The 25088-nt window shown below is 39.2% G+C and overlaps 1 protein-coding gene and 1 non-coding gene across 2 annotated transcripts in view; both read left to right on the top strand.

Moving 5' to 3' along the window:
• GRM5 (glutamate metabotropic receptor 5) overlaps positions 1-25088 on the top strand; it is a 549187-nt gene that overhangs the window by 390376 nt on the left and 133723 nt on the right.
• Positions 9975-10138, top strand: LOC119256438 (U1 spliceosomal RNA). Its single transcript, XR_005127771.1, has one exon. It is a non-coding gene; the product is annotated as a U1 spliceosomal RNA (small nuclear RNA).

Below are 25088 nucleotides of genomic sequence, written 5' to 3'. Positions count from 1 at the left end.
CAGAAGAGTTCAGCAAACTGATCAGACACAGAAATTAAAACAGCAACAAAAATTATTCTCATAAAAAAAAGGCCAGGACCAGTGACTTGACAAATAAATTTTATCAAAACATCAAGGGAGAACTAATATCCATCTTACTCAAATTGTTTTTAAAAATACAAGAAGAGGAAAGGCTCCCTGATTTATTTTATTTTTTAAAGATTTATTTATTTATTTATACAAGAACCGGGGTACAAGCCAGATGTGCGGCAGGGTGAGAGGATTCACCAGAGACAGAATGGGGAGCAGAACAGGCAGATCTACTGAAATACACTGCTGAGGGGAGCAGCGGGCAAGACAGGAGAGGTCTGCGTGCCATGTGGGACCCTTGCTAGCTGGCTGGGATTGAACCCGTTGCTGCAGGGGCTGCTGACAGCTTCACAGTGCAGTGCTCAACTGCCTGTGCCACCAGGGGAGGCCCCCTAATTTATTTTATGATGACACATTACCTTAACACCAATTCCAGATAAAGATATCAAAAGAAAATTATAGGCCAATATTTGTGATTAAGGTTGATACAAAAATCTTCAATAATTACTAGCAAATCAAAATCAGCAATATTGCACAAGGACTATACATCAAGATCAAGAGGAAATTATACCAGAGGTGCAAAGATGGTTTATTATATGAAAATTAATCACTGTAATGCATCATATCAGCAAAAGTGAAGATAAAAAAATGATATTAACAAATAGAGAAAAAGCAATCTATAAGAATTAGCATTCATTTATGATAAAAGTTCCAAAAAAGATGGGGATCGAAAAAACCTACTTTAATGTAATAAAAACAATATATTATGAACCAACAGCCAATAAAATACTTGATGGGGAAACACTGAAAACTTTCACCTTGAGATAAGGAATAAGACAAGTGTGTTCAATGTCACCACTTCTGTTTAACTTAGAGTTTTGGCCAGAGCTATCAGACAAAAATGGGAAATAAAGTAAATCCGAATTAGAAAAGAATTAAACTGGCACTGTAGATAATATCAGTATGGCATTATATATAGAAAAACTAAAAGACAAAAACACCTGTTAGAAAATGTTGATCAATATATCAAAGTGGCAGTTTACAAAGTCAACATTCAAAAAAAAAAAAAAACCTTATTCAATCAATGAAAATAAAATGAAATCAAGAAATTAACACTCTACAATTTCTTCAAAAATAATCAAATATCATGGAGGTGGAGTGTCTGTCTATATAGGAATTATGACATTATTTAAAATGCTTAGGTAGCGACATGAGGAGATTTAAGGGTGTCCCATTCTCATGGGGTAAGAGGATCAGTCTAATCAATGTCTATTCTTCTTTGGGTGACATATATATGATTCTGCCTACAGTGGCTAGGACATGAACACAGTCCCCATTAAAATACCAACAATGTATTTTCAATAAATTTAACAAAAATATTTATATTTATATGAGAATATAAAAGGACTTGAATAGAAAAAACAACCTTGACCAAAAAAAGGAGAAAAGTAGAGGCATGACATTACCAACTTCAAACTTTAATGCAAAGCATATTATAAACAATATGCTATTGTCACAAAAATAAATACATTGATCAATGGAACAGCTGCAAAAGCCCAGAAATTAATTAGATATATATTAGTACCTAATCTATGATAAAGCAACTACAACCATACAGCAGGAAAAGGATAGTCTTCTATTTATTTATTTTTTTTTATTTTTGTGTAGGACTGGGGTGTGGGCCAAAGGTGGGGGAGAGGATTCACCAGACACAGAATGGGAAGCAGAACAGGCAAATCCACTGAAATACACTGCTGAGGTGAGCAGCAGGAGAGACAGGAGAGGTCTGCTGCTCCATATGTGGGCTAGCTCCCTGGCTGAGGATTGAACTCAAGCCAGGGCAGTGATAGTGTGGAGACTTAACCCCTGGGCTTTAATGGTGGTGGGAAAACTGGAAGGTTGCATATAAAAGAATAAAGTTGGGTCACTCTCTTACTCCATAGAAAAAAGTAAATTCCAAATGGATTAAAGATTTAGGATTAACACCTACAGCAATAATATATATCGAGGAAAACATTGGCAATGCATTCCATGATATCATTAATAAAGGTGATTTTGGAAATATGATCACTATGGCAAGGAAAATAAAAGCAAATATAAACAATTAGTATTAACTCAAATTTATATATATATATATATATATATATACAAGAAGATTAAAAGGGTAGTCTACTGAGTAGGAAAATATAGTTTCATAATATATAGCTGATGATGGGTTTATACCCTTCATATGTAAAATATGCATACAATTCAAAAATAGGAAACCAACACAATTAATAACTGGACAGCAGATATGAACAATTGACCAAAGAAGATATTCAGAAGATCAACAAATATATGAGAAAAATATTCACCATCACTTTGAATATGATATTTGCAGATGGGCCTCCCCGGTGGTGCAACGGTTGAGCGCTGGGCTGTGAAGCCGTCCGCAGCCTCTGCAGCGCCGGTTTGATCCCCAGCCGCTGGGTGAGGGTCACATGGTGCGCAGACCTCTCCTGCCACCTGCTGCTCCCCTCAGCAGTGTACTTCGGTCCTTTTGCCTGTTCTGCTCTCTGCTCTGGCTCTGGTGAATTCTCTCACCCTTCCGCGCCTCTGACTGTACCCAGTGCTTATATAAATAAATAAATAAATCTTAAAAAAAAAAAAAAGATATTTGCAGGTTAAAACTGCAATGAAACACCATCTTCCCACACAAGAAAGACATGTATTAAAAAGAACCCCAAGCAACAAATGCTGGGGAGGATGATAAGAAAGGGAGATTTTATTATACTGTTGGTGGAAAAGCAAACTGGTACAAATATTAAGTGATCTGAATTCATATTAAAAAACTAAAAATGGACATATATTGTAGGATTCACCCAGCATCTAACCAAATCACTTGATCAACTATCCAATAAAAATTAAACAAGTAACAACATTAAAAAAAAATACCTCTATGCTCTGCAATGTTTATTGCAGTAGCATTTACAACAAGCTAGGACATATAAGCAGATTAAATGCTCATCATAGATGGTTAGATCCAGAGAATATGGTATGGACACACTATGGAATAACATTTAACCAAAAGGTGACATGCCATCTTTTGCAGAACAATGGCTGTATTTCGAGGAACTTATGCACAGTAAAGAAAGTCAGAACCAGAAACAAATGCTGGACATTTACCTAATGGATGATTTTAAAACAGTGCCCAGTTTGAGGTAGGTCACTAGTGGTCTGTTAGTTCTCACCTGTGTGCTGACAAGTAGTGCAAGACACCCCTGAGGCTCAGGGTGCAACAACAATGTGATATATTAACAAGGGGGAGACTGGACAAAAGAAAGGAGTTTGTAGGATCACAGTAGCTGGCAATTTCACCCCAGATAGTGTCCAATAGTGTGCAATATCCAGAGGTCCAAAATAATGTAGGCACTGTCCCTTCAATGAGCGCTTGGGGCTGGTAACAGATTGATAGCAGTTGATCAGGACCCAACTCAGAGTGTCAGCTGGAGGTGATCATAGGTGGGGCTGCTGAAGTGAGAGTACAGCAGCCCACCACAGTAGCCCAATGGCCAGTAGTCACATCGAGGTGATATGAAATATCAGCAGTGCCAGTCACTGGTGTAGGGTAAGTGAAAAAATCATCAGGCTTTTCCGCCATCCCAACATTAACATTAATGATGGAACCCTGTGGTCCTACATGCATGTCTGATGGCGGGCACCTGGAGTGGGGTGTGGGCATGCGTAGGTGGGTTCACCTGGGCTGACATGGGGCTTCTAAGGGTGGCAGCATGGGGACGCCAGCAGAACAAGAGATGAGAAAGAGCAGAAGGAACAGGAGAACGAGAGTAAGAGCACAGAACCAGCAGAGAAGCAAAGGTGAAGCAGAGATCACAAGAGAATGCTGGAGAGCCCAGAAAGCGTGAAGATCACCAGCCCCCTGGTCCTCCAGCACCCCTGCGTGCCGTGTACCTGGTAGAATCTCAATAAAAGCCTAAAAAAGCCACCGAGGGCTCCGGGACTCTCTTTTACCCATAGCCTTTGATCATAGAGATTCTGCTCTGTGCCTTCCTGCCCCTACACTTGTCAGCAGTGGTCATCAGGAGGTGGTGCCAGAGACACCATTTTTAGAGTTCATTGTAAGCTGTTGACATAAGCCAACTGCAAACAGCTCTTGTTTATTTATTTTTTAAGACTCCAGGCCCAGGTCAACAGTGTTCTTCTCAAGTGGTGTTAGAGGCAGGCCAGAGACAGGTGCTGGGGCCAGGCCTCTTGTAGGGTGAGGTAGAAAATTATCAGGCTTTTCTGCCCTCCTGCCATTAGGATTGATGATGGATCCCTGCAGTCCTGCATGCATGCCTGATGGCGGGCACCTGGAGTGGAGTGTGGGCATGCGTAGGTGGGTACACAGGGGCTGACACACGGATGCCAGTAGAAGCAGAGAAGCAGAGAGAACAAGAGTGAAAGAGAAGCAGAGACCACCAGAGAACGCTGGAGAGCCCAGAGTGAAGACTTGCTGGGGGCTGGGAGGACTGCCAGCATCCCGGCCCCCCAGCACCCCTGCCAGCTGTGTACCTGGTAAATCCCAATAAAAGCCTGCAAAAGTCACCAAGGACTTCTTACACCGTCTGCTCAGATCATAGAAATCCTGCACTGTACCCTTCCTGCTGCTACACTTCTACAAAGGTCTACAGAGGTCTGGAAGTCTGCAGAGGTTGGAAGTCTGGGAGGTCTCAGAGTCAACTAAATCCCATGAAGGTCATCTGCTGAATGATCATCTGAAGCTGTCTCCTGAATAAATTCAATCTGGCTGCAGCACTGCTAAAATCCTCTTCAGGGCCCCTGCATTATAAGTCTGATTAGACCATTTTAAATCCTGATTGGTGCTTGTTATGCACCAGTAGCTCACTCCATTTTTGATCCCTCAGTGGACTCACAATGGAACTAGAGCACTCATACCTGATCTTTCCATTGAGTTCAAACCTGATTGGTCCATTTTGAATCTTGGTGTCATATTCAAAAGGGAAACCCCTAGAGCCTGGCAGACCTGACTGGTGCTGATGGGAGGGCCCGCTCCTAGATGGTCCCCTATGGAAGCAATGGCCATAGTCCACCTCAGTGGGGTGGGGTGTTAGCAATGCAGAAGGCCCTGCAGCACTGGGACATGGGTTGCTACTGGGAACCCATGTTGTAGGCTTTCCTCCCCGGTGCAGTAGGCCTGGGTAAATCTTGCCAATGTAGCCCCTCTGCGGTTACTCCTGCTGAGGCAGCGGGACTATGAAATGCCAGTAGCTGCTGTCAGGACTTGTCAAGCACCCTCCGGCTGCATGTGCTAGGCTGGCTGCTAAGCCTCTCTATTGGATCCCCACTGGAGTTGCTAGAGCTGAGGCAGCTGGGCAAGGAAACACCTGCCACCACTACTTTCAGAGGGACCTGGGAGATGCCTGCAGGGAATGTGCTGAGTTGGCGGGGTCTCTCTGAAGCTATGATGCTGGTGGCTTGCACCTGGGCCACAGCAAAGCCATCTATGCCCTGATGTCTCTAGTGACCTCAGGGATCCTGTTTCAAATTGACAAAGTGAAATACTTACAAAAGCAAGGGAGGTGAAATACAGGGTTCTGAGGTTAAGTGTGAAGGGAGAAACTGACAAGGGTATGTAAGGAATAGTGTTGCAGATAAAAAGAAAATGCTAGTACTGACTAAGGAAATAGACAAAGTTGAGTAATCTTTTCAGTAAATAATTTGAATTGTAATGAAAATGCTTCTACAGTGGAAAGTGTGGCATAGCTGGTTTCACTGATAGAGACAGCCAAACATCTAGGGAAACAATAGGACACTTCGCATTTTTCCAAACACTGTCAGTGATTCAGATAGTTGGGTTTCTTCCTGAGATGACTAGCACATGCAGGTAGCACACACACAATTGCCACACTCCTATTTATCCAATATTAAGGACTCCTGTTTTAAAACAATGGGTTAAGTGGGGCCTCCCCAGTGGCACAGCGGTTGAGTGCTGGGTTGTGAGCTGCCCGCAGCCTCTGCAGCACTGGTGCGATCCCCGGCTGCCCCCCGGCCACCAGAGGAGGGTCCCACATGGCGCGTAGACCTCCCCTGCCGACCGCTGCTCCCCTCAACAGTGCACACTGTCAGTCTGCCTGTTCTGCTCCTGCTCTGGCTCTGGTGAATTCTCTCACCCTCCCGCACTTCTGACTGTACCCAGTGCTTGTAAAATGAATAAATAAATCTTAAATAAATAAATAAATAAATAAGCAATGAGTTAAGCTCATGGGCTAATGAACTAAAGTGCCATTCTTAAGTATGTCACCCTTTTTAAAGCTGAGAAGCATATAAACAATTGAAATGGACTGTGATGCATACTAAATTGAAATGAAGCACATGCTATCAAACGTACAAAAATGCATACCTTTTTTAAATTGATGGTGCAGGGTAAGTAAAAATGTCAGACTTTTCTGCCTTCCCGCCATCAGGATAGATGCTGGATCCCTGTGGTCCTGAATGCATGCCTGATGGCGGCACCTGGAGTAGGGTGTGGGCATAGGTAGATGGGATTCACCTGGGCTGAGACTGGGCTTTTAAGGGTGACATCACAGGATGCCAGCAGAAGCTGAGAGAGAAGCAGAGAATGCTGGAAGCCCAGAGTGAGACTAGGCCTGCCAGCCTCCCTGCCCCACAGCATCCCTGCCTGCCGTGTACCTGGTAATCCCAATAAAAGACCTGCAAAAACCAATGAGGACTCCGACTCCTCCTTTACCCTGTCTGCTGGATCAGAAAACCTGCTCTGTGTCCTGTTCTGTCCTTACAAATGGGGTCACAAAAGACTTAGAAAAAGGCATCTGAGGGGGCCTTCCTGGTGGTGCAGCAGTTGAGCGCTGGGCAGCGAGGCTGCCTGCAGCCTCTGTAGCACTGGTTTGTTCCCCGGCCGCTGGCAAGGGTCCCACAAAAAAAAAAAAAAAAAGACATCTGAAATGAGGTGAGAAGAGGTTAGAAGTTTGTAAAATGAAGGGATGTATCTAACTAAGCAAATATAATTATTAAAACTGGAAGTGGGGGTGTAGGGTAAGGAAAAAGTATCAGGCTTTTCTGCCCTCCCGCCATCAGGATAGATGAGGGAACCCTGTGATCCTGAATGCATGCCTGATGGCGGCACCTGAAGTGGGTACACCAGACCTGAGAGACTGAGTTTATTAGGGTGGCGTCGTGGGGACACCAGCAGAAGCCAACAATGAATGGAAGCCAAGAGAAGAAGAAAAGCAGAGAGAACACCAGAGAGCCCAGATAGAGTGAGGATGTGCTGGGGGCTGGGAGGCCTGCCAGACTCCCGGCCCCCCAGCATCCCTGCCTGCCATGTGCCTGATAAATCTAAATAAAAGACCTGCAAAAGCCACCGAGGGCTCCAGGACTCTCTCCTCCTTTACCCCGGTCTGCTGGGATCATAGAAAACCTGCACTGTGTCCTTCCTGCCCACTACAGGGAGGCTAGTAAGAAACCATCCTCTGGGAATATAAAGTAATCAGGATATACAAAGTAATGGGACAATGGTGAATGATACTGCTGAGCAAGGATAATGCACTGAATGAGCTTGTATGCTTTGTCAAGGAGTTTGTACTTTATTTAAAGATAAAAGGTTAAAGAGATGTAATATTAAATTAGATTTGTTTTACAGTCTTACTGATGGTGATACAGAGCAGCAAGGGGCACTAAAACTGTCTAAGAACAGTGTCCAGATAGCTCTTCACCCACACACGCAGTTGTAAGATTACTCAGGTTCAAAATAATGGCATTTATTTAACAAACCAGGAAAAATAAAGAATCATTGAGACCACAAATGGCCATTTACCTCACTTGAAGCAGTATCCAGTGTTTTAAAGTCCTAAACACAAAGACTCCCAAGATGGCATCTTCCCGCCACTCAGGGCCTGGAGCATGTGGCAGACAATAGGCCTGGATCCAACTCACGAAGCAAAGGGCACAGCAGGAGGAGATGCTCCCTGGAGCTACAGATGAGCCAGTAGAGCACCAGACAATCGACACTGACAACAGCAGTTGCAGCAGCCAGACAACCCGAGAAGTGGCCCACGATGACTCAGATCAGCAAGTCTCCCAGCTCCTGGTCTCCACCTTCTCTTCCAGGCTGTAAACAACAGCAAATCTGGGAAGTTTCAATAGCTTGACTACCTGCATTTCCTCTTCTTCTTTGAGGTTGGCTGCTGAAAGTATGCGTGTCCTTCAGAGGCCCACAACCGTCTTCTGGAAGATAAGCATGGTGGGGACAGAAATGGCTGATCCAGGAATCACTGAAGATCTAAAATACTGAAATCCCAAACCCTGAATCTCGGGGCTGCTTATATTTCTTATCAGTGTCTCTGCCCTCACTGATACTTTGTATTTTGCCTGGGGCTATAGATCCTCACCAGCAAACCCCCCTCCAGCAGACACTACCTGTAACAACCTTTGAATTCAGCCCTGGATTACATTAGCAGCTGAGGAAGTGCAATAGCACCTATTGTTACAATGGACATAACCTGAGTTCCTAAATAAATTCATCAAAGGGATGGTCACAGGAAAGGAATAGGTTCTAAGGACATGGACTCACCTGATTTTTTTTAAAGATTGATTAATTGATTGATTGATTTATACAAGAACTGGGGTACAGTCCAGATCTGCAGGAAGGTGAGAGGTGTCACCAGAGACAGAGCGGGGAACAGAACAGGCAGACCAATGAAATACACTGCTGAGGGGAGCGGTGGGCAGCAGGAGAGTTCTGCTGTGTCATGTGGGTATCTCCCTGGCCGGCTGGGATTGAACTGGCACTGCAGAGGCTGTGGACAGCTTCACAGCGCTGTGCTCAACCTCCTGCGCCACCAGGGGAGTCCCTCATCTGATTTTTAATCTTGTTTTTATTGAGGTAACATTTGTTTACAACACTATATGTGGAAGGAGGAGATTCCCAGTAAGGAAGAGTGGCCTGTCCTTTGCCTGAGACTGACATAATGCCCGACTTCAATTTAGAGACATACCACACAAATGGCAATTGTTTCTGTCAATGGAAAATAATGATAAGTGCTGAGTTTGGGACAAGCTGCAGTGCATGTGCCCCTGTGTTGGCTGTCTCATCTATATTGAACACTCCAAAGGCCTGGGAAGCATAGTAAGACTAGAGGTAGAAATTTAGTGGAATTCCATAAAAATGGTAATTAAAATCGTAAAATGAACTAAGAAAGGGAGAATGTATAAAGATGTGGGTAACAACACCAAAGACAAAGCCCCAGGAAACATTCATACATACGATGCCAGTGTAGGAAGAGAGGTGACGGGGGAGTGGAGAAGGCAGTGCAGGGAGAGACGCCTCTGGAGAAGAGATCTAAACAGAGAGGTGTCACCATCAAACATGCTGCAGAGGTCAGGGAACCCCAGAACCACTTTCCCATTCAGATATAGCCTGCAGGGATTCTCCTCATCACTCTGGTGTTTCCCAGTAGCATATGAACAAGTTGTGCTGCTTCTTCCCTTGCATTTCCCTGAGTCCTCTCAAAAACGCTTGTATCTCTAAGTCTAGCTTAGCCCTCACATCTGCTTATTTCAAGCAGTGCAACACAGTCCCATAACCTGAGCATGTAGATGCTTGATGACTAACTTTTAAAAAATACTAAGAGCCTCCTTAGTGCCCTAGCGGTTAAGTGTCAGTGTCATCACCGCTATGGCCTGAGTTCAGTACCCCACCAGGGTACCCCACCCACATGGCACAGCAGACCTGTCCTGTCTCACCCGCTGTTCCCCTCAACAGTGTCTTTGGTCAGTCTGCCTGTTCTGCTCGCCACTGTCTCTGGTGAATCCTCTCAACCCCACACCTCTGGCCTGTACCCCAGTTCTATGCAAAAATTAAAACAAAAAGAATAATAAATACTGTACTTATCTGGCAGGCTAGATACCATGCTCACGAAGGTGATTTTCCCAGGGCAAGGCTTATCCATGGCACTTGGGGTGTGCTGACCTCTGCGATTTCCCCAAATGTGGGAAACTCAGCTGCATAATTTGTGGTAGTGGGGGACTGCATTTCTGCTTTCCCTTTAGCATTTGATAATAAAAGTGGACAAAAACTACTAAACACGGTACCTGAAATTATACATATTAAGCTATGAACCATTTGACCCTGTCCACCCCTGCTCACTTCTCTCATTCTGAATTCATATTTCCTACAAAAGATAAAATGCACTATCCTACACATCTTTATCTCCTTTTCCGCTTCCAAAACTTGACTTTTGCTTAGTGGGGTATTTAGTTATAAACTGTTAATGAATTTAAACCATTTAAGGGTAATATAAACTTAAGAAAGTGATTTCATCTGCCTAAATATATACATAGAAAACTAATTTGAAAAAAAAAATAGGAATGAATGAGTCTACTTCTCAAAGATGAGTTATTCATACGTGTCCAAGCTTCTCGAGGGTGACTTTACTAACTAGATATGGCTCCAAATCAAAATAACTACACTTCTCTGTTCAGGTTCAGAGCTTTGATTGCTTTCATTGTAGTTGACTCTACTATATTGAATTATGTCTAAAATTTTACATCCCCCATTGCCAAAAATTTCACGACTGCAGATCATCATACTATCCCAGCTGGGGCAGTGTGAATTACTGTTTATTTCTTTATGAAATATCTTATAAGGAATAAAGTCCCAGATAAGGTGATAATTACACTGAAAATAACAGCTTCTGTTTTTCCTTTGCACACTTATGTGCATCTGTGTGTGTGTGTATTGATGGGCGTGCACATATGTGTGACTGTGTATAAAACCTTAGTTGTTCTGCAAGAATGGTACTCTTAGTGCTTTTCTGGCTAGCAAAAATGACAAGAGATTCATCAACCAGTTAGATAAAAATTTCTGTGCATCACATGAACATTATATCGAGTTAAAACAACTCTACAAATTAACTCCCAGTAACAACAGTAACAAACAAAATAAACTCCTTATTAAAAATGTTGTTTACAGATGTCTGCTGAAGAGCATCTAGTAGTAAAACTTCTCTATTACAATCTAATATGATACTATATGGGTGCTTAAAAATAATTTGTTGAAGTTGAATTGAGAAGAAATGTGTTGCGTAATGAGTAAGCCTTCATGCTAATGCATGCCTAATGGCATATCCTCAACTCTTCCATCACCCAGATGTTATAAATTCAGTATCTCACTTTCTAAATAAACATACTTTTATCCCTTCTTAATTTCACTTTCACCACACATAGTTTTTACTTTTACCATCCCTTATATTTATGGCCCTTTCATATGAATTTGCCCCTTCTTTTTTGAAGATTTTATTTAATTTTGCATAGAAGAACTGGGGTGTAGGCCAGAGGTGCAGGAGGTGAGAGGATTCACCAGAGACAGAGTGGGAAGCAGAACAGGCAGATGGACTGAAAACACTGCTGAGGGGAGCAGTGGGCAAGACAGGAGAGTTCTGCCGTGCCATGTGGCATTCTCGCCGGCCAGCCGGGATCAAACCTGCACTGCAGAGGCTGTGGACAGCTTCACAGCGTGGCGCTCAACCGCCTGTGCCACCAGGGAGGCCTTTTGTAACCATTTCTAAATGCATGAGTATTAAATGAAAGCATTCAACTCTATTCTGTTATGACCCTCATCAACTCTATCTTTTTCGCTCTTTTCCTTCAATCCTACACCACTAAAATGGGGCTTCTGTCCTTATCACGACAGCAAAACTCTCCATTCATATTGCCAGATCCTAAAGACAATTTTAAGTTCTGTGCTCTCTGTTGAATCTGAGGTTGTTGGCAATATTGTTCCTTTCTCCACCACTCTCCATCACTGCTCTTATTGTTATTCTCTCCCCTCTTTAATTTCATCAAAAATTTTTAAGGAATAACTTCTCCATATATCCCTTAAATGCTAATATTATCCAGACTTCTACATTTCTCCCTTGTTCATGTAAGAAATAAAACACATGCTATGAGTTGATCTCATTTCCTCTAACAGTTCTACAAAGTACTAACTTCTAGAAAACATTTAAATATCTAGACCAGACATCTCTGCTTTGGATTATATGTCTAGCTACATTCTTGAAAAAATTCAGAAACATTTTCAATCCATCATATCAGAAGGCAAAATCCTTAATACACATTTCTCTTTAGTAAACTGTAGTGATCACTCAAGTGAGAAAATCAGTCCTCTATACTCCTTCTTACCTCACAATCGACACAGTATTAAGCAATGACCCCTATCTATTTGAACTCCTAAACACAGTTGTGCCTTGACAACTGGAGATCCGATAGAAATGGAGGAGGGAAGTGGGGTTTATAGAAACCAGAACTCATACATTAGACAATTCCATTGTTTGTCACAGCTGTGCTTGCCAAAGTGAAGAACCCATCTGCAGAGCTGAGCTGGTTTCCCCATCTGTCCAAGGTGCCCCTGTGGGTAGTTCTGCCTGGTTTGGGTCCCCAGCCAATGAACCATACCAGCTTTGGAGGGCTTTGCATGGCTGTGTCAGGGAAGGGAAACAAATTTGAAGCCTTGCCTACAGCTGAATATAGCTACAAGTCTTGCCAAACCAGGAAACCTAACAAGAGAATCCAAAAAGCTGTAGAGACCAGACTATTACTGCAAATGGACAAGAAAGCAAACAAGACATCCTGCCCAAATGTGGAAATATAGCCCATGACCCTGCCTAGCCAAAGCATATAACAGTAACCCTGGACACCCTTGTTACCAGTTATTGGTACCAATTAGCTACAGTGTACAGTCTATTCCAACATATAACCCAGCCAACAACCTTGTCTGAATTGCTGAATGCAGCATGCAAGTTTGCCAGGCAGAATACACATCATGTGACCCAGACCAGTCATGGAGCATAGACAGATTCCACAAAGGGAATCCAGAAAGCAACACTACTCTCCACTAGCCCTCCCTATCTATGGGAGGGCTGTAGCCCACACCCAGTCAGAGTGTGGACAGTGACTTTGCTTAATAGTGGAGCACAATTAGGCTTACCTGATTGAAAATTCAGCCTGCAGCCCTACCCAACTTCAGAGCACAGTCTGTAACTCCACCTGATTCCAGAGCACAGCTGGAGACCACATCTGGCTACAGAACCCTGCCTGCACTCCCTGGACATAGACTCTAGCCAGCAGCATTATTTGAGAATGATGTCTGGTCCAAAGAAATGGAGATTTATGAATTTGGAATAAGCCTCCAAAAGAAGTTCAGTGAGCAATAAGAACACACAGACAATCAAATGAAACTAGAAAACAATACATGAATAATAGCTCAACGAAAATAGAAATTATTGCACACATACACATGAAATGTGAAAACAAACAACAATCCTAGGAAATTATAAATTCAATAACCTAAAATGGAAGGAAAGAAAGCTGAAAGATTATTTTTAAAAACAGATTTATTTTATTTATTTATGTATACAAGAACTGGGGTATAGGCCAGAAGTTTGAAACACAAGAGTATTCACCAGAGACAAAGTGGGGAGCAGAACAGGAATATCTACTGAAATACACTGCTGAGGGGAGCAGTGGGTGAGACAGGAGAGGTCTGCTGTGCCATGTGGGTAGCTTCCTGGCACCAGTCATCTAACTCCTGCTCCAGTGGCTGCAGACAGCTTAATAGTGCTGAGACTTAACCACTTGCGCCACCAGGGAGGCTTGAAAGTATAAACTTTTTGTATGCTATCCAAGTTAATGTGGTATACACTTCAATAGGATGTGTTTTATATGTATATATATTTATATTTATATATATAAATATATTTATATATATATATAAGTTATATTTGTAAGTCTCATAGGACAAAGGAAAGACTTGTACTAGATACACAAAAGAAGTCCCAACATATTGTTGCAAAAGGATTAAATCACCAAGAGAGGAAGAAGGAACAAATAATCTGCAAAACAAAACCATGAACAAAATGGTAGTTACTTACTGTCCTTACATATGATCATTACTTTAAAGAAAATCAGGGTCTTCCTGGTGGCACAGGATTTAAAGTCTCATGCTATCAAGCTATTGGCAGCCATTGTGGCATGAGTTTGATCCCTGGCCAAGGAGTTACCCACATGGCATAGCAGACTTCTCCTGTCACGCCCGCTGCTCCCCTCAGCAGTGTATGTCAGTCAGTCTGCCTGTTCTGCTCCCCACTCTGTCTCTGGTGTATCCTTTCACCATGGTGTATCCTCAACCCCATACCTCTGGCCTACACCCCAGTTCTTCTATGCATAAATAAAAATAAATATTTTTTAAAAATTGGATACATTCTCCAAACAGAACACAGAATAATGAGAAAAGAAGCTCATGGGATGAGCTCCCTATGAGAGATTTCTTTAGCTTTAAGGATACGTATAGACTGAAAATAAAGGGAATGGAAGATATTTCAAGCAAAGTTAATCAAAGTAAAATAAGGGTAGCCATGCTCATATCAGACAAAATTAAGCTTTATGGTAAAAGTGGAAAAAACAAAATAGAAGATTGTAATATGGTGATAAAGGTGCCACTTCATTAAAAAGATATGACAACTGAAAATATTCATGAATCTGAGGTCAAAGCACCTAAATATATTCACATAAATTAGTGGAGAAATAAACAAAAATACATTAATGGTTGGGAAACACAATACCTTACTCTCAACAATGGATAAATCATCCAGACAGAAAATTAAAAGGAAGTAGGGAGCTTCAGCACTATAGATCAAATAAATGTAACATATATTCAGAACAATTCTTGGAACAGCAATAGAATGCAATTTTTTTTTTTTTTTTTTAAATATTAAATTTTATTTTTATATTCCCCCATACAATTGCAAACGCCCCATTCTGACCCCAATCCTTCCCCTCCCGCCCCCCACCCCCCAAAAAGTGTCTCTGGTTCATAGTTTTTTTGTTGATTTTGATTTTCACTTTCTTATATTCATTTTCCTGGTCCCTTATTTAAGTTTTCTAGATTCCTGCTATGAGTGAGACCATCCGGTATTTTTCTTTTTCTTTTTGGCTTATTTCGCTGAGCATGATCCCTTCCAGTGCCATCCATGTTGCTGCAAATTGCATGTGTTTATCTTTTTTGAATGCTGAGTAATATTCCATGGTATATATGTACCACATCCTCTTGATCCAGTCATCTATTTTTGGGCATTTGGGTTGTTTCCAAAGCTTAGCTATTGTAAACAGTGCTGCTATAAACATAGGAGTGCAGGTGCTCTTTGGAATTGATGTTTCTGTGTCCTTTGGGTAAATACCTAGGAGTGGAATTGCTGGATCATATGGAAGCACTATGTTTAGTAGGTCCAGAAATCTCCACACAGCTCTCCATAGTGGTTGGACCAGTTTGCACTCCCACCAACAGTGCACAAGAGTTCCTTTTTCTCCACATCCTCGCCAACATTTGTTGTTGCTAGTTTTTTTAATATGTGCCATTCTCACTGGTGTGAGATGGTATCTCATGGTAGTTTTGATTTGCATTTCCCTGATTACAAGTGATGTTGAACATTTTTTCATATGTCTGTTGGCCATTTGCATTTCCTCTTCAGAGAAGTTTCTTTTTAGCTCTTCTGCCCATTTTTTGACTGGATTATTTTCTTTGTTGTTGCTGAGTCTCATCAGCTCTTTGCAGATTTTTGTGATCAGTCCTTTATCATTAGTGTTGGGTGCAAAAATGTTCTCCCAGTTGGTGGGGTTTCTCTTTGTTTTTGTTATTGTCTCTTTTGCTGTGCAGAAGCTCTTTAATTTGATGTAGTCCCAGCTGTTTATCTTTGCCTTCACTATCACTGCTTTGGGTGATGTGTCTGTAAAGATGTCTTTGATGTGCAAATCCCGTAGTGTTTCGCCTATATTTCCTTCTATGTATTTTATGGTTTCAGGTCTTATGTCTAGTTCTTTAATCCATTTTGAGTTGATTTTTGTGTATGGTGTGAGGTAGTGGTCAAGCTTCATTCTTTTGCATGTAGCGACCCAGTTTTCCCAGCACCATTTATTGAACAAACTTTCTTTGCTCCAATGCATAGTCTTTGCTCCTTTGTCAAAGATTAGTTGACCATAAATCTGTGGGTTTATTTCTGGATTTTCTATTCGATTCCATTGGTCTGTATGTCTGTTCTTGTTCCAATACCATGCAGTTTTGATGATTATGGCTTTGTAGTATAGTTTGAAGTCTGGGAGTGTGATGCCTCCATTTCCTTCTTTTTTTTTCAGTAGAGCTTTGGCTATTCGGGGTTTTTGGTGATTCCATATGAATTTCATCAATAATTGTTCTATTTCTTTGAAGAATGCCATTGAGATTTTGATTGGAATAGCATTGAATCTGTATATTGCTTTTGGTAGGATGGCCATTTTAATAATGTTTATTCTTCCAATCCATGAGCAGGGGATGTCTTTCCATTTCTTTGTGTCTTCTTCTATTTCTTTTAACAGTGTTTTATAGTTTTCTTTGTATAGGTCCTTTACCTCTTTTGTTAGATTTATTCCCAAATATTTGATTTTTTTTGTTTCGATAATAAAAGGGGTGGTTTTTTTGATTTCTTCTTCTTCAGATTTATTGTTTGTGTATAGGAAGGCTACTGACTTTTGCGTGTTGATTTTGTATCCTGCCACTTTACTGAATTGATTGATGAGTTGAATTAGTTTTTCTGTGGAGATTTTGGGGTTCTCTATGTATATTATCATATCATCTGCAAATAGTGATAGTTTGACTTCTTCTTTTCCTATTTGGATTCCTTGGATGTCTTTCTCTTGTCTTATTGCTCTGGCTAGGACTTCCAGTATTATATTGAAAAGCAGTGGTGAGAGTGGACATCCTTGTCTTGTTCCAGATCTTAATGGAATTAGAATGCAATTTTTTTCAACAAGTCTCCACAAGTTCATGGAGAGCAAAATTACATCAAGTATCTTTTCCTACCATAACAGAATATAACAAGATATCAGTAACAGTAAGAAAATTAGAGCACACTCATAAAAAATAAACAAAATCTTAACTTCTAATCCATTATACTAGCACTCTTTTTCTTAATTTTACCTCAATGGAAAAATGAGTTTTTCATTTAATATTACATTTACATTATTCAGTTTGCTTCAGTTGTATGTTCATTTTCATCATAATTTAGTATTATATTTTATGAATAAATACCAATTCATTATCATTTGTGTTGGTAATGAGCATTTTGGTTAAACTCAATTCAATACAGGACTATTGCAAACAGTGCAATTATAAACATTCTTCTACAAACTTTTATGGGTGTATATGACAGCATTTCTATTGTGGACATACCTCATACCTCAGAGTAGAATTATTCAGTCATAGTGCATGCTTATATTCAGTTATCATAGACATTGCCAAATATTTTCCAAGTAGTTACACCAATTTATACTTTTACTGTCATGTTTTAGAATGGCTCCAAATTTTATCTCAGTCTTTGTAACTGTAACCATTCTTGTTGGTATGTAATACTGTCATTGTGGCCTTACTTTGTTTTATCTTATTGTTAAAGTTGAACACATGATTAATCATTGGCTATTTCAATTATTATTTTGTAAAGTATAAAATGGTCACATGTCTAACACTATTTTTGTATTATTTTATATTAATTTGGGGGCTCATTCATATCTTCTAGATATAGATTTCTCTACACATCATTACCTATCTATTTATCTATCTATTCATCATAATATATCTACTTAGAAATAGAGTTTTCCTAATTTGTTACCTGCTTTTAACTTAATCTGTATTGTGCCTTGATGAAAATGTTACTAATTTTATTATAAATATATTTAACAATCTTGACTTTTATATTTAGATCTTTTTGTGTGTGCTTTGTTTGAGTAAATTTTTTAAAGATTTATTTATTTATTTATACAAGCACTGGGTACAGTCTGAAGTGCAGGAGGGTGAGAGAATTCACCAGAGACAGAGTGGGGAGCAGAACAGGCAGACTGAAGAGACACTCTGCTGATGGGAGCAGTGGGCACGGCAGGAGAGGTCTGCATGCCATTGAATAATCTTTCTTAACCTTAGATGAAGACAATCTTCTTTTGCTATATCCATAAGTTTTTTTTTCTATCATTTAGAAATTTTATAGTTTTATCATTAAATTTAGAAGTATTATCTACTACATATACCCAGAATCATTTACTCAATAGAACATTTTTGTTAATTAATTTTACTATTGTCTTTGTCAATAATCCCGTTGCTATATACATGTTTAACTATTCCATTGACATATTTATATATCTCTACAAATTTCATATAGCTATAATAAACCTTGATATCTAATAGTGAATTTTCCCATCTTTGTTCTTCCTTCATTATCTTGAGTATTCTTGGCCTTCATATTTCCATGCAAAATTTAGAGTCTACAATATTATAAACACCCTACACATATATGCTTCCACAATAATATGCAGAGAACCTCCTAAGTTTGCATTCCTCAGATAACAACCCTTGGTCATTGTGCACAATTTCATGTCTGGATGGAATTGTTGATCAATGGTTTATTATCTGGCATGTGGTTTGTTTGAGATTTTACATAGATATCCATGGCAGGTTAGTCTGCATTCTCTTTTCTTATGAAATTCTTCTGATATTTTAATATTATAGTTCTGCTAGCCTTATAAAATGAAGTAAACATATCTCCTCTTTATTTTTTAAGACTTATTTTTGTTTATGCATGCATGCAAGAACTGGGTGTTGTGGGAGGTGAAAGGACTCACCAGAGACAGAATGGGGAGCAGAATAAGCAGATCTACTGAAACCCATTGCTGAGGGGATCAGTGGGAGGTAAGAGAGGTCTGCTCTGCCATGTGCGTAGCTCCCTGGATGGGTATAGTATTTGTGCTGCAGTGGCTGCTGATAGCGGGATAGTGCTGAGACTAACCCCTGTGCCACCAGGCAGGCCCAAGTGTCTCTTATTTATTATGAAAAATAAAATAGTTTGAAACATCGGTGTCCGTTATTTCTCAAATTCATGTAACAATTTGTCAGTGAAGGTAGAAAAAATAGAAGCACTTTATGTGTGTATTTGTAAGTTGGTATATATAATTGATTCTTAGAAGGTTTTAAATAAAGTTCCATTAATTTAATAGCTAATTTTGGGCCTCCCCAGTGGCACAGCGGTTGAGCGCTGGGTTGCGAAGCTGCCTGCAGCCTCTGCAGCACTGGTTCAATCCCTGGTCACCAGGTGAGGGTCTCACTTCGGACACAGACCTCTCCTGCCGCCCGCTGCTCTCCTCAGAAGTGTACTTGTCATTCTGCCTGTTCTGCTCCCCACTCTGGCTCTGGTGAATTATCTCACCCTCCTACGCTTCTGACTGTACCCAGTGCTTGTATAAATAAATAAATAGCATATGAAAAAATGTTCAACATCACTTGTAATCAGGGAAATGCAAACCAAAACTACCATGAGATACCATCTTACACCAGTGAGAATGGCACATATTAAAAAAACTAGCAACAACAAATGTTGGCGAGGGTGTGGAGAAAAAGGAACTCTTCTGCACTGTTGGTGGGAGTGCAAACTGGTCCAACCACTATGGAGAGCTGTGTGGAGATTTCATGACCTACTAAACATAGAGCTTCCATATGATCCAGCAATTCCACTCCTAGGTATGTACCCAAAGGACACAGAAACATCAATTCCAAAGAGCACCTGCACCCCTATGTTTATAGCAGCTCTATTTACAATAGCTAAGCTTTGGAAACAGCCCAAATGCCCAAAACTAGATGACTGGATCAAGAAGTTGTGGTACATATACACCATGGAATATTACTCAGCATTCAAAAAAGATAAACACATGCAATTTGCAGCAACATGGATGGAGCTGGAAGGGATCCTGCTCAGCGAAATAAGCCAGAAAGAAAAAGAAAAATACCGGATGGTCTCACTCATAGCAGGAATCTAGAAAACTTAAATAAGGGACCAGGAAAATGAATAAATATAAGAAAGTGAAAATCAAAATCAGCAAAAAACTATGAACCAGAGACACTTTTTGGGGGGTGGGGAGCGGGAGGGGAGGGATTGGGGTCAGAATGTGGGGGTTGCAATTGTATGGGAATATAAAAATAAAATTTATTAAAAAAAAGAAGACATCAAAGATCAAACTAAAAAAATAAACAAATAAATAAATAAACAAAAACAAACAAATAAATAAATCTTAAAAATAAAAGTTAATTTAGTAGATAAAGGACAGTTCTGGTTTTAAATTTCTTTTGTGTATGTTTTGTTAAATTATTTTTCTCCAGAAATTTGTCAATTTATGTAAATTTTCAATTTTATTAACATAACACAATATACTCCTATAAAGTCTTTTGATGTTCTTTTTAAAATTTAACTTATTAAATTTTAAAATAAAATATGTATTTTATCTTGATTATTATTGCAATGTTCATCAGTTGTTTCAAAGAACCTATTTTGATTTTAACATTTTTCTCCTGTAATCATTTTGTTTCAGCAATTTTCCATGTCTTTATTTTCTATTACGTTCTCATTTTAGCTTACTTCTTTTTCTAATTTCCTATAATTTCTTCTAAGTACTTAGTTTTTAATTTGTTATCTTTCTATGATATGTCTATGTATGAATTACTTTGTATTCATTTTATTTAAATTCATCATACTTGTGCTTTCCTGGTGGTACAAGGGGTGAAGTCTCAGCACCATCAAGTTATCACCAGCCATTGCGGTATGAGTTCAATCCCTGGCAGCAGACGTCTCCTGTCTCACCTGCTGCTCCCCTCAGCAGTGTGTTTCAGTAGATACTCTTGTTCTGCTTCCCATTCCGTCCCTGATGAATCCTGCCCCACCCCACCCCTCTGGCCTACACCCCAGTTATACTCTGCAGAAATAAAAACAATATAAAAATAAATAAGTTCATCATTCTTACTAATTGGTGTTAGTAAGAATCTTGGTTTTGTTTATTCTACTAAAAATAACACAGTAGTTGTGTTCTTAATTTTGATATATTAAATTTCTCTTTTCTTTTCCATAAATTATGTTTGTCAGCTAAAATACTCTGACTTTTCTTCTGTTCTCTTGAATGTATCAATCATCATTATTGCTAAATTCACTCATATTCAAATAGTGGAGTGGGTTGATTCTATTGCCTATTTTCCCTATCTTTTAATCATTTAGGTATTTCTTCCATGCTTGCCTATTTTCTAAGAAATGATGGTCAGTGTGTATGAAAAAATGTAGAACATAATCTGAACTTATGTCTACTGGTACATTCCTTCAGAGAAGATATGCTTTTGCTATTTTCAGACAGAAAAAAAGAACATTTTAATCTAGATTGATATTGCAGTCATTTGAAGTTGGATCCTATTTCTATTGGACATGCTTTTTTCTTATTTGACCTCAAAACTAGAATATAACCTATAAAATCCCAAAAGAGGGGCCTCCCTGGTGGTGCAAGGTGTAAAGTCTCAGCACTATGAAGCTATCTGCAGCCACAGCAGCACTAGTTCCATCCCCAGCAGGGGAGCTGACCCACATGGCACAGCAGACCTCTCCTGTCTCACCTGCTGCTCCCTGCAGTGTATTTCAGTCAATCTGCCTATTCTACTCCCTGCTCTGTCTTTGGTGAATCTTTTCACTCCCCACACCTCTGGCCCGTACCCCAGTTCTTGTATGCAAAAATAAATAAATCTTAAAAAAAATAAAATAAAATTCCAAATGAAACCATTTTCTTCTTAAAGGTCCACAATTTCATCTTTTTTTCTTTTTCTTTAATAGTGTGTGAATGTCTAAAGCTATCATCTTTTCAAATTTTTGGGTCATTGTTTTATGTTCAATTCATAAATACATCAGCAACTGCCTATAAATTAGAAATATCACAAGAGATAAAATATTACCAACTGTTTCAAATCTCTGTGTTTATGCTCTCACACAGAAGATGAAAATGTTAACCTAGTACTTAAAATACTTTTGAACCTCACATACTACCTTTGTCTCAATTATGTAGCTTCTCATTGTTTCTTTTCAATGACTTCAAAAGAATAGCCTTGCCTCAGTACATTTTTTTTTCCTCTCCAAAATCTTTTTCCTCTGAGGCCCTGCTGACTAGATCACTTTCTGATAGCTTAAATAGATTTTTAAAAGTTTATCCAGCTTTTCCTGTTGTGTTTCCAGAAATGTTTGTCTAATTGTCATTGCTAGAAATGGAGGTATTTGTTTAGTGTTTAATATGTGATTGATTTACATTTTCAGCCTATTTCCATTAATTATTGGGCAAATGGCATCTAAATTTTCCAGGCTTTTAATTTATGTTTTTTGCCCAGTTTATTATGTTAATAACTATTTTTAACACTAATTTCTCACAAAAAACAATTTTCAAAATTTTACTGGTCTTACAGCTTATAAGTGGTCATTAGTGAACCATGTTTGATACAAGTGAGAAGTTTACAACAGATTTGGTTTCAGTGGGTGTCATGGGCAATTTTATCAAGAAAAAAAAATGCCTGAAAGTGAAATGTGAATTGAAGAAAGTCCATTCTGTTTATGTACAGATACCAAGGTCTTTTGAGCATCTTTTAATAGATAGCTCTTTCCTTATGAGCAGAGACTTTATTTTCCATTGTTTTGTGAAATTACAATGATGGACATTTTATCAGAAGATGAATGCACTGGCTTTAAGGCAATTCTTTGTTTCCAATCTTCAGGGAAGGAAAAAAAAATAATTCCAAGACAGCATGAGTGTGTGTGTGCACGTGTGTGTGTAACAGACATTAAAATAACCCCTCTCTTTAGACATAGATTTGGACCAAAGACCACATTAATAGGCTCTACTGGTTCCAGAAGGAAAAAGAAAAAATCTTGGGTGATTCATTTATAGGAGGAACATAGATAGGGAAAACATACAAGGAATGAGAAAACTAGCAGGCAAACCACAAATCAACAAATCAGAGTTATTCTGCAAAGGAGTGGGAGGGAGTGGGTACAAAACAGGGAAGGGAAAAGCAGAAGAAACTTTGGTGAAGATTTATGGGTATTTTGGTGGTGGTAATTTTATGGGGATAACACATGAGGAGAAATGAAACAATGTACAAAATGAACAACAATGTATAAAATATAATAAAAATAGGATAGGTTGTACTGGGTCAATTTTGGTTTTGCTATACTCCTGGGTATTGGTTACTATTCAAGCTGAATTTTTTTCATGCATAAAGTAAAAATATAAAAATTTCTTTCTTCAGGACAATACAACAAATGTAATTCCTGGTAAAGAATAAGTATATATGTATAAAGTGTTCAGCTTAATAGGTTATCTGGACCATTTTGCACTCCCACCAGCAGTGCACGAGATTTCCTTTTTTTCCACATCCTCGCCAACATTTGTTGTTGCTAGATTTTTTTTTCATTGATGTTAGATTTTTATTTTTTATATTTTATTTTATATAATTCTTACATTATTTTTCATTTTTGCACAATGTATGCATTTTCATTTTGATTATATTCCCCATACAATTGCAGCCCCCCCCCCTTATTTTGACCCTAATCTTTCCTCTCCCCCCCACTCCCATAGTGTCTCTCTGGTTTATAGCTGCTTATTGATTTTGATTTTTTTCTTTATTATAGTCAGTCATTTTCCTGGTCCCTTATTTAGAATTTCAAAATTCCTGCTATGAGTGATACCATCTGGTATTTTTCTTTTTCTTTCTGGTTTAGTTTTTAATATGTGCCATTCTCACTGGTGTGAGATGGTATCTCTTTGTAGTTTTGATTTGCATTTCCCTGATTGCAAGTGACTTTGAACATTTTTTCATATGGCTGGTGGCCATTTGCATTTCTTCTTCAGAGAAGTTTCTTTTTAGCTCTTCTGCCCATTTTTTGACTGGATTGTTTTCCTTGTTTTTGTTGAGTCTCATCAGCTCTTCATAGATTTTTGTGATCAGTCCTTTATTATTAATGTTGTGTGCGGAAATTTTCTCCCAGTCGTTGGGGTTTCTCTTTCTTTTGGTCCAACCACTATGGAAAGCTGTGTGGTGGTTCCTCAACCTGCTAAAGATGGAGCTTCCATATGATCCAGCAATTCCACTCCTAGGTATTTACCCAAAGGACACAGAACATTAATTCAAAAGGGCTCCTCCACCCCTATGTTTATAGCAGCACTGTTTACAATAGCTAAGCTGTGTAAACAACACAAATGTCCAAAAATAGATGACTGGATCAAGAAGATGTGGTACATATACACAATGGAATATTACTCAGCATTCCAAGAAGATAAACTCATGCCATTTGCAGCAACATGGATGGAACTGGAAGGGATCATGCTCAGTGAAATGAACCAGAAAGAAAAAGAAAAATACTGAATGGTCTCAATCATAGCAGGAATTTAAAAAACCTAAATAAGGGATCAGGAAAAAGACTAATTATAATGAAGAAAAAATCAGAATCAATAAGCAACTATAAACCAGAGACAAGAGATATACTAGGGGGCATGGGGTGGGGAGGAAAGGAGGAATTGGGGTCAAAATAAGGGGAATGGGAATTGTATGGGTAATATAACCAAGATGAAAAAGCATACATCATGCAAAAATGAAAAATGATGTAAGAATCATATAAAATAAAATATAAAAAATAGGATATCTGGCAGACAGCAAAGCCTATTTGTTAACTGTTTTCACTTCAGCTTTCTTTCACCTGCCTATCTCCAATGATGAAGAGTGGGTGATAAAAGGAAGCTTCCCTTCCTTTCTTAGTTCACAGAGAAATTAGCACTTGCCATTAGATTTTGCTAAATAAAAGTAGTGTCAAGTACTGCAGGAAAGTTGAGGAAAATGTATATTAGAATTGACCTAAAATGTGATTAAAAATGTGATTTAAAAAAGCAAAATGGGGGATGGTAAAGGTTATATTTACTAACATTATCATGAATTCTGTCTTATTGCTTGGAAATTATAGATGTTCAATAAATAATTATTAATTGATTGAATAAACATTGTGCTTAATTTGATAGTGTGACTAAATAAAATATTCCAATTCACTGGAAGAAGGGTTCAAAGAATGAAATGCAAGTTATCC

The sequence above is a fragment of the Talpa occidentalis genome, unplaced genomic scaffold (genome assembly GCF_014898055.3).
Source record: "Talpa occidentalis isolate TD23 unplaced genomic scaffold, MPIMG_talOcc4v2.1 talOcc4.3, whole genome shotgun sequence".
Classification (NCBI taxonomy): Eukaryota; Metazoa; Chordata; class Mammalia; order Eulipotyphla; family Talpidae; genus Talpa; species Talpa occidentalis.
Note: the sequence above shows the minus strand (reverse complement) of the source record. Positions and strands in the feature narration are given on the sequence as shown.